General features: G+C 45.3%; 1 protein-coding gene and 1 long non-coding RNA gene across 9 annotated transcripts in view; one reads left to right on the forward strand and one right to left on the reverse strand.

The window, feature by feature from the left end:
• The window catches only part of Tenm2 (teneurin transmembrane protein 2), a 1226262-nt gene that overhangs the window by 465391 nt on the left and 747300 nt on the right, over positions 1 to 13571 (reverse strand).
• LOC134480776 (uncharacterized) lies at positions 1365 to 12752 on the forward strand. Of its 3 annotated transcripts, none has more exons than XR_015631529.1 (4): positions 1365 to 1596; positions 4909 to 5049; positions 8781 to 9006; positions 12348 to 12752. It is a non-coding gene; the product is annotated as an uncharacterized LOC134480776 (long non-coding RNA). The 3 variants fall into 3 exon arrangements; XR_015631531.1 differs by lacking the exon at positions 1365 to 1596 and adding an exon at positions 2252 to 2351; XR_015631530.1 differs by lacking the exons at positions 1365 to 1596; positions 12348 to 12752 and adding an exon at positions 2252 to 2351 and having other exon boundaries at positions 8781 to 9923.

Consider the following 13571-nt stretch of genomic DNA (forward strand, 5'->3'; position numbering starts at 1 on the left):
CAGACACACAGACACACACACAGACACACACACACACACACAGACACACACACACAGACACACACACACACACAGACACACACACACACACACACACACAGACACACACACAGACACAGACACACAGACACACACACAGACACACACACACACACACAGACACACACACAGACACACACACACACACACAGACACACACACAGACACAGACACACACACAGACACACACACACACACACAGACACACACACAGACACAGACACACAGACACACACACAGACACACACACACACACAGACACACACACACAGACACACACACACACACACAGACACAGACACACAGACACACACAGACACACACACACACACAGACACACACACACAGACACACACACACACACACAGACACACACACACACACACACACACACACAGACACACACACACACACACACACACATATCCTTTGAAAGCATTCTAACATTTCAATATGGTCAATGGCTCAGATTGGCTCTCACTTTAAGGTAAATGGTGAGAATTTAAGGCTCTTTGTCACAAGGACTTTGTATTTTTTCTTTTTTCACTCATTTATTCTTTCTTTCCTTTTTTTGTTTCCTGCTGTGAAGTTTTGACTCTGGTTGACGGAATCATTTCAGGAGAGCAAAACCACAAAGTTTTAAATGCTATTTATCTGAAGGGAAGAAAAGAATTGAGTCACTCTTGGGAGAACTTCTCCCCTGAAAAATACACTTCAAAATGAAAAAAACAAAAACAAAAACAAAAACAAAACTATTTGTGGTTTCAAAGAAGGGAAGTATATAGAATATGGAAAATGACTTCATTTCTCACCCTGGCTTCCAGATACTGACTCCAGCTACCATGCAAACTCTTGTTGCTGTAGGTGCTTAAACTAACAGGGTAGCAATCTACATGGAGCAAAGTAGTAATACAGCCCTTTCTGTATTAGGAACTGCGGGAATGTGGGCCTGAGACTGGTAAGTGTTTTATTCAAAGAAAATGCTGGGTCTGGTAGGTAATTGAAAACGTGAGACTTCAAAGCCCTAACACAAAATGAGAGACACTGGCCTATACCCTTTCCCCAGGGAAGCCTAGGGGAATGCCTGCTGGGATAACTTCCAAAACCACTAGAGATCCATCGTGCTTTGAAAAAGTTAATCAAGCCATGAGGGAGATGTCCCGACAGTTAGACATTGGTTAAGGGGGGAAAAAAAAACCTTACCTAACCGACAGGCTTTTAGGGCGGTTTCCAAGATTGCCTGGCGGCTGGCTGTTATCTGTAATCTGCGCCACTTTCCCTAGTAGATCATAGCATTTATTGGGGTATTTGCTGATATGTTATTTGCTCCTAAGATATCATCTTAGGAAAGTTCAGAAATACTGAAGGGCACTCCCGTATTCCGGGGAGCACACACTTATTTATGGAGAGCAAGTTCATTACTCCTGCAGAATGATGTGGATAAAATATGATTGGCTCCTTAATTGACAGAAGCCTATGCCAGATGGCTGAAATGCCACTTTCGTTTTGGGAAGAAAGGAAGCCTTCATGGGAAGGAGGGACTCTTGCGACTACAAGGTAAGATCGTTCTTAATTATCAGCCCAGGGAATGTATGACCACCCTCTTGTTTATAAAACTAGAAAGCAAATTTCAAACGTGGGTGCTCAAATACGTGGTCCACCATTAATAGTGAAATACAAATGGTGCTGGGTTACTGGAGTTGGCGGGGGTGGGGGTGGGGTGGAAGGGAGTTAGACTCAGTTAACCAAAAGCATTGCCAGCCTTAAGATGGGGCTTGGCTCTGAATTTAGAACGGACCGATTCTCCAACTTGGCAAGCAATAATTAATTCCAGCCGTGTATCACTCATCTGTGTAGTGGCTGCCCCTCAAATAGAGATCTTAAAAAACTCTCCCTTGTGAAATCAGTGAAGCCATCAGACACAGCCATATGCTCGAAGCTCGAAGAAGATTGGTCATGAGACAGGTGTCTATGAATTGAGATGTTAACTGCCCAGCGGAGTTATGGTTGTGTATGTCGAAAGCCAGGCTTGTTTTAACTTTTAGCCGGGGAGTAACTAGATCAACCAAGGTGCCAAAACCAAGCCAATGGGGCACACCCTACTCTTCTTCAAACAACGAGAGCACCTCCCTTTCTTTCTTTGTCCCCCCTTTTACTTTGGCACTTGGCTTGTTCTCTAAGATCCTAGAATAGCTTTGTTGATATCATCCACAGAGGCTCAGAAAGGAAAGACTTGAGGGGGGAAAAAAAGCGTGTGCACACTGACAAGGTAAACAGGCGAGAATTGGATTACTCCAGCGTCCTCCGCTGAGGTAGGATTCAAAACTAATCTGATTATATGAATATTATGAGCCACTAAGTATCTTTCTGCAGCAATTACCGAGCTTTCACACATAAAAGAGGGCATTTTCTTTAGTGCTGGGCTAATCTCTCAAGTGTTCGGCTTCAAAGCTAAAGTTGAGAGAGAAAGAGACCCACTGAAGTGGGCTTACAATGTAGCAAGCTTCTCTCTCTCCCTTTTCTTTCTTCCTCTCTCATCTACTTCTGTATATACTGAACCTCAAAGGATTATTTTCATTCTTCTAATACACTCAAACTATTTCCGAATATCACACAGTTTTTTTTGTCTCTTTAAAGCCAATTGTTAGGCTTTAAATCAGGAGTCAGGGCTAAGAAAGAGTATTAATTCTGTCCTCTTAGTCATGTGCAACCAACAGCATTCAAACTTTATTTTGGAAGTCTCCCCTGAGCTGAGCAACTTAGATAGGATCCAGTGCCCACTCTACGAGCTCATCTACCTGGTTTGTTTAGCCTGCCAGCAGCTTGCTTAGATTCTCTGATACAAAGCCAGCTAAGAGCAGATCTATACATCAGACTGAACCACACTGGTGCTGGATGCAGATTTTGTAAGTCAGAACTTTAAGTGAACGTTAAAGATGCATCTCAGTGAAGCATTTCCCATTTCCCATTTCCCTCTTTCGCTGTACATTCAATAAAATAAAGTGAGCAAATGAAGAAAAAAAGGAAATGGACTGAGGTTGGTAGTGGATCAGTTGTTAATTCTATAAGTTCATTTTAAATCCTATTTTCCTTGGCCTCTGCCTGTTTCTCTCAATTCCTCACCTGGCTAATGTTCCTTCTTGCTATAGGTATCTACTTTGTTTGAAACATTCACTCCTAAGCCTTCATAGTCCAATCCAACTGATTCATAATATGATCACATTGTCTCCTCATTGTCTTGGAATGGTGATCTGTGAGGAGCTGGGCCTGCCTTTGATCTAGTCTTTTCCCTGACAAGGAGAGAGGACTTGACACCTATTGAGAACTTAACAGGTCTTGTTTTTGGTATGATTGGTTGGTTTTTGTTTTACCATGATGCAATGGGTTGAGTCTTTAAAACTGGGGGTCTGGGAAATTAATCCCCGCCCTGTGGGATAATGAGGCATTGGAAAAGCAGAAAGTATGGTTTCAGTGGCTTTGAATTTCTCACAAAGGTATAATCGCAGGCAAATTGTTAGTCTAATGAGCAATATTTTATGTTTATAAAAAAACAGAAAAATTCAATGTAGACCTGTACGGAGCTAGAACCATCCCCAGGCACCTCCAGTTCCCCAGCCATTGTCTTCCAAACCATTCCTCAATGGGCCCCCTCCTGACATTCATAGGAAATTGTTAAGGTATTAGTATTCAAGCTTGATCACCTCCCTCTGAATCCGGTGGCTAAATTCATATTTTAATTGAGCCCAGGAGTGTTGACTTGTAGACACTGTGTAGAAAAAAAAATCACCGGAAAAGTGGCAAGTGGAAGGAGCCTTTTACCTTTGAGTGGGATATGACACTTAAACAACATCAATAACAGTTTTCTATTGGGGAAAAGCCTGAGGCGAGAGTAACCTGCTCAGGTTTTTAAGTGGAAACAGTCAGAAATGAGTGTTTCTTATTCTTCAGAGAACAGAACTACCATTGTAACCTGAGTAAGACGGCTCTAACTGGGCACAGTACAATGCAGACGGTTTTTGAGGTGTGGCAACTACCAGGCACCAAGTTACCGTATGAATTTGAAACGAATGCTTGTGTTGTCTCGTGCTGCTATTTTGAAGGCCATGGAGCCTTTAGGAGGCAGGGCCTTGCTAGCGGGAAGTGGACTACTAGGGGCAGGCCCTTAAAAGGGAATACCAGCACAGGTTCTAGTCTGCTTTTCCTGTTTTCTGTTTTTGCTAGGATAGAATGCTGCCCCATAATTCTGCTGCTAAAGATGGAGCTGCTCTCACCCACATGTCTCCCTTCCCCGGAAACCATAAGCCCAAATCAAGCTTCCTGGCTTAAATCATTGCGGTTAGGTATTTGAGTCAGGGTGACGCAAAAGTAACTAACCCATTAGTGAGAAGTCTCCGGTATCTGAAGTAATGATTGGTGTAGTCTCGGTGATACAAACGGGCAGCACCAAGTCAGTAGCAAGTGGGCAATCCGAGTGAATGAGGCTGTGCTTGTGAAGTAAACCCCGAGTGATGTGAGGCAAGGGAGCTCATATCTTCTGTGCAGGACGAGGAGATGTCGTCAAACCCTTCTGAACACAAGGCTTTACACATACTGCCAAGCAATCTTCAGGTTTTCACTGTTGGAGGTTCAGATCCATTGCATGTGTTTATTTTCTCTTAATTTTTACATGACGCCCTGACGGGCTTATTTTTATGTGTAATGTCTTTATTATCTCATAATGTCATATTCGTAGCTCACAGAGGATGATAGTAACGGCTAATATTTATTGAGCAGCCATTCTCAGATGATGTCGGCGAGAGCCTCGCCTGCGTTCTCTCACGAGTCACACAGACCTCACGAGATCAGCATGTTACCCTCTCTGTTTTATAGATGAGGACCACCGGGGTTCAGGGAGCTACCATACAGATCAGCCAAGGTCACGCAATCGGTTGCTTTGCCTGGATGTCAACTCGGGCTATTTAACTAAACAGCTCTGGATCCCAGCCACTGTCCTCTGCCACTTGCTGTCTGGTAAGCGCTCTTGATGGCTCAGGCCATTGAGGAGATATCACGAATAAATAAAACAAGACTTCTGGGGGCTGTGGAGGCTCTGCAGGAAGCCCAAATGTGGCCCTTTTATAGATCATTAAGTCTTAGATGGAGTGTTTGCTCATAACAAACATTTTAATAATCTGCCATTATTGTCTCCCCCCCACCTTCTTTTTGAAATTCCAAGGACATAGGGGTGGCTGTCACCAAAATTTGGTGAGTCTTTGCAAATAAACATCACCAAGTTTCTTAACCTTTCAAGTGGTCTCCTGCACTGCCTAATTATCACACTTAAAAAAAAAAAAAAAACAAAAAACAAACCACCCTATCTACTTATGGAGCAAGCAAGAAAAACAAAAGAAAACAAATGAAAAACACAAACACAAGCATGTTTGTTGTTTCATATTGAGGGTTATTTAGCTTGGATAATAAATCATTACAATGAATGTCAACACAGCGCAGGGGAAAGGGAGTAGTTAGTTGCATATGCTAATGGGAGACGTGCATTACTAATGAGGAGGGGAATGAACAACGCTAGCCACACGCTACTTATCACCGCACATCACAAGTCAAGCCGTGTTCACACAGAGCGCGTGAGCGCTGCGTGACAGTGCAGCCAAATCTTCACATGTCAACAGCAGCGGCTCCCTTACCCATCCAAGACGACGGCGGAGTTTAAAAATAAAGCTTTCCCTTGTCATGCACCGAGACAGCAAGCTTAAGCACATCTGCCAGCCAAAGGGATTTTTGCCAGTCTTCAGCTTCTACATGAGTGGTCTATTGGCTTCAAGTGCAGGGGAGTTCAAACTACAAAGGATGGCGGTGTTATCCGTAAATAAGACCCATGGCTTTTCCTTTAAAACATGCTTCAGATCCATAGATTCTGCTTTCCTGGTGCCGTCAGACCACCACTCTCTGGCTTTTTCTTTTGTTCAGTGTCTGGGAGTGGAAGCAAGATCTCAGACTTCTAAGGCCAGGACTCTCTACCCCTGAGCCACATCCCCAGTCCCTCACCGCTGCCTTCACATTGGTCTAGATGCTGAAGCAACAACCTCCTTTGACTTCCCCTGTGGTCCTTTCCTTTCCTTTTCATCTAGCATAGACTGGAGGCATGGGCGTTTTAAATTGTGTTAAAAACACAATGGCACAAAATTCATAATCACCGTCAGGCATGAAGTTCCGAGGCTCTAAGAACATTTACAGGATTGAGACGCCATTGTCACCCTTTATCTATTTTTATCTGTCCAAACCCATCAAACAGTAACTCTCCAGTAAATCCTCTGCCAGTCTCTGGCACTCACCAACCTGTCTCCAATTTCAGTGACTTTGCTCACACTAGGAGGTAGACACGTACAGCAGGTTTCTTTCAGTTAGCCCAATGTCTTCAAGGTTCCGCCCCGCTGTAGCATGTGCCCGCACACACTCCTTTCTTATAGTCTGAAGAGTATGCCACTGTATCAAAATGACACAACTGTTTATCCAAACAATCTATTGGGACTTTGGGCTAGCTTCATCTTGTAGTAAGGCTGCTCTGAACTTTAATGCACAGGTACCTAACACTTACGATCATTATGGGTGTATATCCCAAAGTGGAATTGGGTGGTGTGGTCACCTTGGTGATAGCTGATCCAGTGACCTCCTACCAGTACAACTCGCTCTCTTCTGTTTCTGTTTCTGTTTCTTTAAGCAACGCTAGATTTTCAGTTATGCATTTACCTACTGTCTCTTCTCCATATCTAGGTAAGAGTTGTAAGGAAGAGTCTAGATCCCGTTACCCTGGCTTACAATAATGTTTGCTGTACCTCATGGTCAAGAAGATGGCTAGGCACACAGTAGGTCCTCTGTGAATATAAGTTAAACTTCTGGGTGACTTAAAGAAAAATTCGGGTCTACAAATAAAATGTGGGTAGGAAGCACCACATGTGATAACCTCAGTCGTTTCTGGGAAAGGCTTGGAAAGAGCATGTCCCATGCAGATATTCGTCAGCCCTGGCAACAGCCACTGTGCATCTTTGGCCTGGGGAGGGGAAAAAAAAACAACCCACACATCTCAATAACAATGGGATCAATTTTGACATTAACACGAATATTACCGAAGCCCAAGAGATACATTGAAATTCACAGAGCTCTGCGGCAGATGATATAAAAGCTTCAACCTGCTCTCCAGAAACAAGAAACTTTCATTTATGGCTTCCCAGCTCTCGCTAATCCTGCCCATTAGGCCCAAATATTGCATTTTACACAGGATGCAAGATCATACAAGAGACTGATGTAATATTTGGGCTGAAAACCAGCTGGCGGATCCAACGGCACGACCCCCCCCCCTTCCTTCAGAAGACACAAATCAAACCCGGGATGCCTTTTTGACAGATTCCTGCATGTTCCTCATTATGGGAAGATGAGAGACGACATCTCTCCATTCTGGGGCACAAGGCTCACTCCCTGCATTTGCATACCCAGTCATTTGTAAACAGAAGGAAACGCATCCTCCCCCCACACCCCCCGCATTTGCCCAGAGGTAAATGTTTACTCAGAAAGGTGACTTGTGACATTGACAATCATGTCAGTTTTCCATCTACATAATTTAAGGTAATGCATCCCTCCTTTAAGTGCTTTTGGTTCTGCTTCTTGGTTTCCTTCTTCTGATGAGCACGCTGACACCCAGACCTCTAGGTCTCGATTTGAATAACTTTCAGAAGAAACGCAATAAGGCTTCTTGCCAGCCCAAGGACAGGCACCCTGGTTGCCAAAAAAAAAAAAAAAAAAAAAAAAAGTGAGTAGCCCTCTCACAGTCTTTCATCTTCCTTACTCTGCTGGACTTGACTAGCTAAGGGCTGAGGGGCTCACGCCTCGCCGCCGTGGAGAGCGGTGGGGGAGCCTTCTCTCCAGCGCTGTGTATCCCTGGAGGTCTCCCTGGAACATTTGCTCAGGTAGCTGTGCGGGTTCATCAGCATAGCAATTTGCCCAGTCAGCTTCATCAGTCACAGCAGAACAGCGAGGCTGGTGAGGGAGACTCGAAGAAGAGCTCCCCATGGGCAGGTGGGGAGGGCACATTCATCCAGAGTTCATAAATATGCATCTTGGCCCTGATCTTCTCTGCATGCGGGTGATAGACTGGAGCAGGCAAGAGTAAATCCTCGTCTCCACAGTCTCCAAGTGCTCCCTCTCTGCCTAAGAATGCGCTCTATTTAGATCTAAGCGGGCAGGCAAATTTGCCAGGTGTGACTCCACCCGCCTTCTGCAACCCGGAAGGCTAGAGTGGGAGAGTTCTCTTCAGCTTCCAGATCCAAGGCTTTCCAGACCTCAGCCTGGGAGAGGCCTCTCTCTCCAGAAGCCGCTTCCTGACCGGTGGGGTAGAACAGTGAGTGAGGACAGGATCTTGCTCCTTGGAGAGCTGACAATCTAGTCAATTTAAATTAAATCGCTAACTTAATTTAAATAGAATATACGAAGCTCTATGAAGGGAAAACAGATGGCGTCTGGAGAGCTGGGAAGAGGAACCTTACTTAACTGTGGGTGGCATGGGGAAGTGGGGGGCGGGGGATCCTCTGGAAATTTCTCAGGAGAAGTACAATGTGGATTGAGACACTCCACAGACGGCAGGGTGCAGCTTGAAACTGGGGTACACTCAATGGAAGATGGGCTTAGCTTTCTCTCAAACTGACTACTCCCAACTGTGTCTTTCCTTTCCTTTCTTTTTCTTTTTGCCACAGGTGGAATATTAAGAAGTCTCTAGCATCTTCCTGGCTGCCTTACCCTATCCAAAGATGTCTATACTAAGAAGCCAAAGTAAAGAGATGTAATGTAGACCACAAGCAGTCGCTCAGAAATCCTGACTTGTATCGACTGAGACACCTTCCCAGGAAGAAAGCAGGGATTAAAGATGCGGCTTATCAGTTCCTCTCTGGCTGCTGCACCAGGCAAAGATGAGAGACCTAAGTTAAAGAAAGGAGGGGGAGGGGAGAGGGGAGACGAGAGATGAGAGAGAGAGAGAGAGAGAGAGAGAGAGAGAGAGAGAGAGAGAGAGAGAAGAGAGAGGGAGAGGAAGAGGGAGAGGAAGAGGAAGGGGGAAGGAGGGAGGGAGAAGGGAAGGAAGGGAGGGGAGGAGGGAAGGAGGGAGGGAGAGAAAGAGGGAGGGAGAAAGAGAATCCCTTTGTAAATTAGCACTTATCAGGTTCAACAAGTTGGAGAGCCAGGGGAAGGCTTAATTAAAGTAAATAGACAATTTAAAGTGAGGGAAAGTTCAATCTCCATGGGAGAAAAAAATTCTAGGTATCAAAACAAATTCATGAACATTTAGAAGTATTCTCAGCCATGTATCCTTTACTCAGGGCCTGAGTGGTAACAAAGTTAACAAAGGTGCCTAAATTGGGCAGGTGCTCTGGCTATTCGTGGTGCCAGGCAGCTGGAGACCACATGCTTGCCTGACGACTCCTTCTCTTTTCTGTCCCCTCCTTCTCTTTTCTGTCCCTTCCTCCACCAAAAACAGGGTCATAGTGGTATAGTGTCCATCCCGTACCTACTGCTTCACAGTCTCGGCTAGTCCCTCTGCTAGAGGACGGTTGGCATTTGCTCATTGCCTGGAAGCTTGGTGCTGTGATTCCAAACTCTCAGCATGAGGGTTCTAAGGCAAAGAACGAAATGACCTCTGACTCCTGAGCTGGGAAAAGCATGCTGGGAAGATCTACACCTTTCAGTGTTCCACTAAGGTTAAACAGAGAAAGAGACTAGGGAGGGTGGAGCCTAAGCCAGTACACTGCAAGAAGAACATTTTAAAAGATCTTCGTCTGGGGCTGGAGGAATGGCTCAGCAGTTAAGAACACGTGTTCTTGAAGAGAAGTGAAGTTCAATTCCTAGTAAGCATGTGCAGCCGCTCACAATGACAATCTCCTATAATACTAACTCCAGGGAGTCTCACCTCTGCAGGCACCAGTAAACACATAGTACACATGCACACGCACACGTACACGTTAAGTGGTGTGTACTCCTCATAGAATGTAAGGAATGGCAGAATTGGATCTGAAAGAGCACATGTTGCCCATTGAAGGTCAAACTTTGCACTATTGCAAACCAGACCCTACCCACAAATCAGTGCGGGAATACCAGAAGCGGGAAGCTTCAGCCTCATCTAGTGGCAAAAGAGTCTCAACTGGGGTTGGGGGTGGAGCCACAATTTTAAGACTATAAGAAAGTCATCGTGGGGGTGGGTAGTGGCTCAGTGAGTAAATGCTTGTTGGTCCAGCCTGAGGACCCAAGTTCAGATTTCCAAGCACCCATGAAAAAGCCAGGGACAGCAGAAGCAATACCTGTAACCTTCCCTCACACACACATACACACACACGGGGGGGGGGGAATATTTTTATATTGCTTGTACGTGAAATGCAAGATTTCATGTGTGTTTACGTGTGTGTATGTGTATGAGAGTGTGTGTGTGTGAGTATGAGTGTATGTGTGAGTATATGTGCTGTGTGTGTCAGTGTGAGTGTATGTGTATGTGTGCTGTGTGTGTTAGTGTGTGAGAATGTATGTATGTGTGTGTGAGTATGTGAGTGTGTGTGAGTGTGTGAGTGAGTGTGTGAGTGTGTGAGTGTGAATGTGTGTGCATGTGTGCTATGTGTGTGTTAGTGTGTGAGAATGTGTGTGTGAGTGTGTGAGTGTGTGTGAGTGTGTGTGCATGTGTGCTGTGTGTGTTAGTGTGAGAATGTGTGTGTGAGTGTGTGTGCATGTGTGCTGTGTGTGTGTTAGTGTGAGAATGTGTGTGTGCGCGTGTGTGCATGAGTGTGTGTGCGTGTGTGTGTGTGAAGTCAGAGCTAGAAGCCAGCATGCTGGGTATTTCCCTATAGTTTTCCACTGGGCTTTTTGAGATATGGTCTCTCATTGAAACTGGAGCGCATCACCAATTTGCCTAGAGTACCTGGCCAGCAAGCTCCAGGGATTCCCCGATTCTGTCTTGTCCATACTAGGACCACAGTCACACACCACCATGCCTGGCTTCTCACATGGCTGGCTGGGAATCTGAACTTAAGTTCGAATGCCTGGTAGCAAGCCCATTACTGACTGAACCATCTCTCCGTTCCCATCAAAGGTCTTTGAAACGTTTTCTCGATATGACTGCTGTTGCAAGCACTGAGTCCCACAGAGGTTGCCAGCTGTGAGGGAGTTAGAACGGAGTCTGGGACTTGGAGTGCCAACAATGGCTAGTGTGTGTCTAAGTCAGGGCCACTGTCCTGGTTTGGGGGATTGTTCAGTAAGGAAGTCGAAGACTAAGTTAAATGTGGATTCTATATGCTGTCTAAGTAGTAAAAATGGAAAGACTTCAGGCAACAACAATAACAACAACAACAACAATATCCCCTCAAACTCGGGCAGCTCGATTGTACTTCAGTAAGGTATTCATGGACATCAGCAATTTTTTTTCTGTTTGTTTTCCTTTTTGGTTCAAAAGACCGGGACTTTTGGAAGGGAAGGGATAGAGGTCTTACAGTAATCCTTCTGGTAACAGCCATAGGACAAATTCTGATTGTCTTGCAACCTCTATATAAGCTTAATGAAGCATTTTTAGTTGGATGTTTTTAAAACTGGGTCAAAGAAAGGGGGAGAGCACCCTGAATGCAGATGCGACTCTGTAATAGATTGAATAAGCGGTGGCAGGAAATGTGTGGACGCCTTTGCCTAAGCGCGGGAGTGAGCCAGCACAGCAAAAGCCTGACTGACGAGCAGGGATCAATATCAGCGGAATATCTGAAATCAGCTTTTTGTCCCTAACCTCACCACGGCCTGCCAGCAACCAGAACACGGCAGAGGATCAAGTACTTATGTAGGTCCCTACGTTGTCTCCTGTGGGCAACACCACTGCAGAAGGACGGGAGTGGGGGCATTCAGATCTCTGGGAAAATAACCAGCCAGCATTAACATTCCCTCTTCCTTTCCACGTACCCTGTCATTCCTTCTGTCTGAGAGCAAAGCTGTAATATGTTACCCAGGTGAAAACCATGAGACAGCCGAGGTCCTTCCACACAGAGGGGATCTTCCTAGGAGCTGGAACATTCTCATGTCACTCACTCCGGGGAGACCCTGAGTTGTGTGTGCCGGCACGGGCAGGTGTGTGTGTGTGTGTGTGTGTGTGTGTGTGTGTGTGTGTGTGTGTGTGTGTGTGTGTGCTTTGACTGAGAGTCACTTTTGATTCTCTTCCAAAAAGCCATCTGAGAGTCAAAACCAACACATTCCTCCAGCAAGGTCTGAGTCAGACGCTGTGTTTCTTTCTGCCTCGTTCTTTCCAGCCTGGAGCTGCTTCTCATGATACACACAGCTCACTGCTGAAGGCACACAGATGATCCCGAGTCGATGAAACTTTCCCAGGTGCTTCTGTTGTTGGAAGTCGTCTTCCTGGCACCGTGGCTGTCTCCATCCTGCTCTAGCAGATACGTGAGAATTTCTGGATACAGCTACTGTGGAACTCGAAAAGGCAAGGCTACACAAGCTTCTTAGAAAGGACGTGGGAACCTCCAGTTTCCTCTGCGGGTGCTGGGATAGAACCCCATGACACAGGGGCTTCTAATAGAGGACTGCATAGCTACTTCTGGCTCTGGGGTAGCATTAGAGAATAAGACTTTCTCTTTTTAATTTGTTGCTAATCCAGAAGTGATATATCAGCCATTTACAAAAATAAACCCGTGTTTTGTTTTGTTTTGTTTTTTTGCAGTAATGCCAACACTGTCATAGGATATAATATTCAGAGTAAATTTTCTTAGTCAAAGTCCATATTTTTCAAAGTAAAAAAAAAAAGATCAGAACACTTGTGTGTGTGTGTGTGTGTGTGTGTGTGTGTGTGTGTGTGTGTGTGTGGTTGAGAAATTTCTTAGCACGACCTTCTTGAGACACTTGCCAATTGACAAAACACTGGAAGGGAGCTTCCCATGCACCAGGCACTGGATAGATCAGAGGATACGCACCAAGTTTCTGCTCTGTCAGAGTTTATGTATAGTGGTTGAAAGAAGACAGATAGCTTCTCAATAACTAGTTACATCACCTGATAGAATTTCTTAAGTACCATGGTGGGGGTGGGGGTGGGTGAGGGATTAAATGAATGCCAAGAGGATCGAGAGTGGAGGAGCTTGTGAGTGAGGGTGACCTTTCAACAGTGTAGAAACAGAAGGAGAATCACCACCCTCCCTTACTTAGCTGTCAATAGTCCCAGACTTGTGTGCCACAGTGACACCCAGTGCGCCATATTTTGGGTCAGGCTGTGGACATAATAGTGTGGACACAACAGTAAGAAGCCAGACTTAGGGATAGCTTTGGGTATTAACGTTCATTCACATTCAGGGGACCCTGTTAATGCCTACCTAGCAGGATAGCCTGTTAATTACCCTGTAATTACCTTCTGGGCCAATAATTGAAATTCTAATAAAAAGCAAGAGAGAGAGAGAGAGAGAGAGAGAGAGAGAGAGAGAGAGAGAGAGAGAGAGAATGAGCAAAGGGGGGATGATCAGGAGAAGCCAGGC

This window comes from Rattus norvegicus, chromosome 10, assembly GCF_021556685.1.
Source record: "Rattus norvegicus strain SHRSP/BbbUtx chromosome 10, alternate assembly SHRSP_T2T, whole genome shotgun sequence".
NCBI classification, from domain to species: domain Eukaryota; kingdom Metazoa; phylum Chordata; class Mammalia; order Rodentia; family Muridae; genus Rattus; species Rattus norvegicus.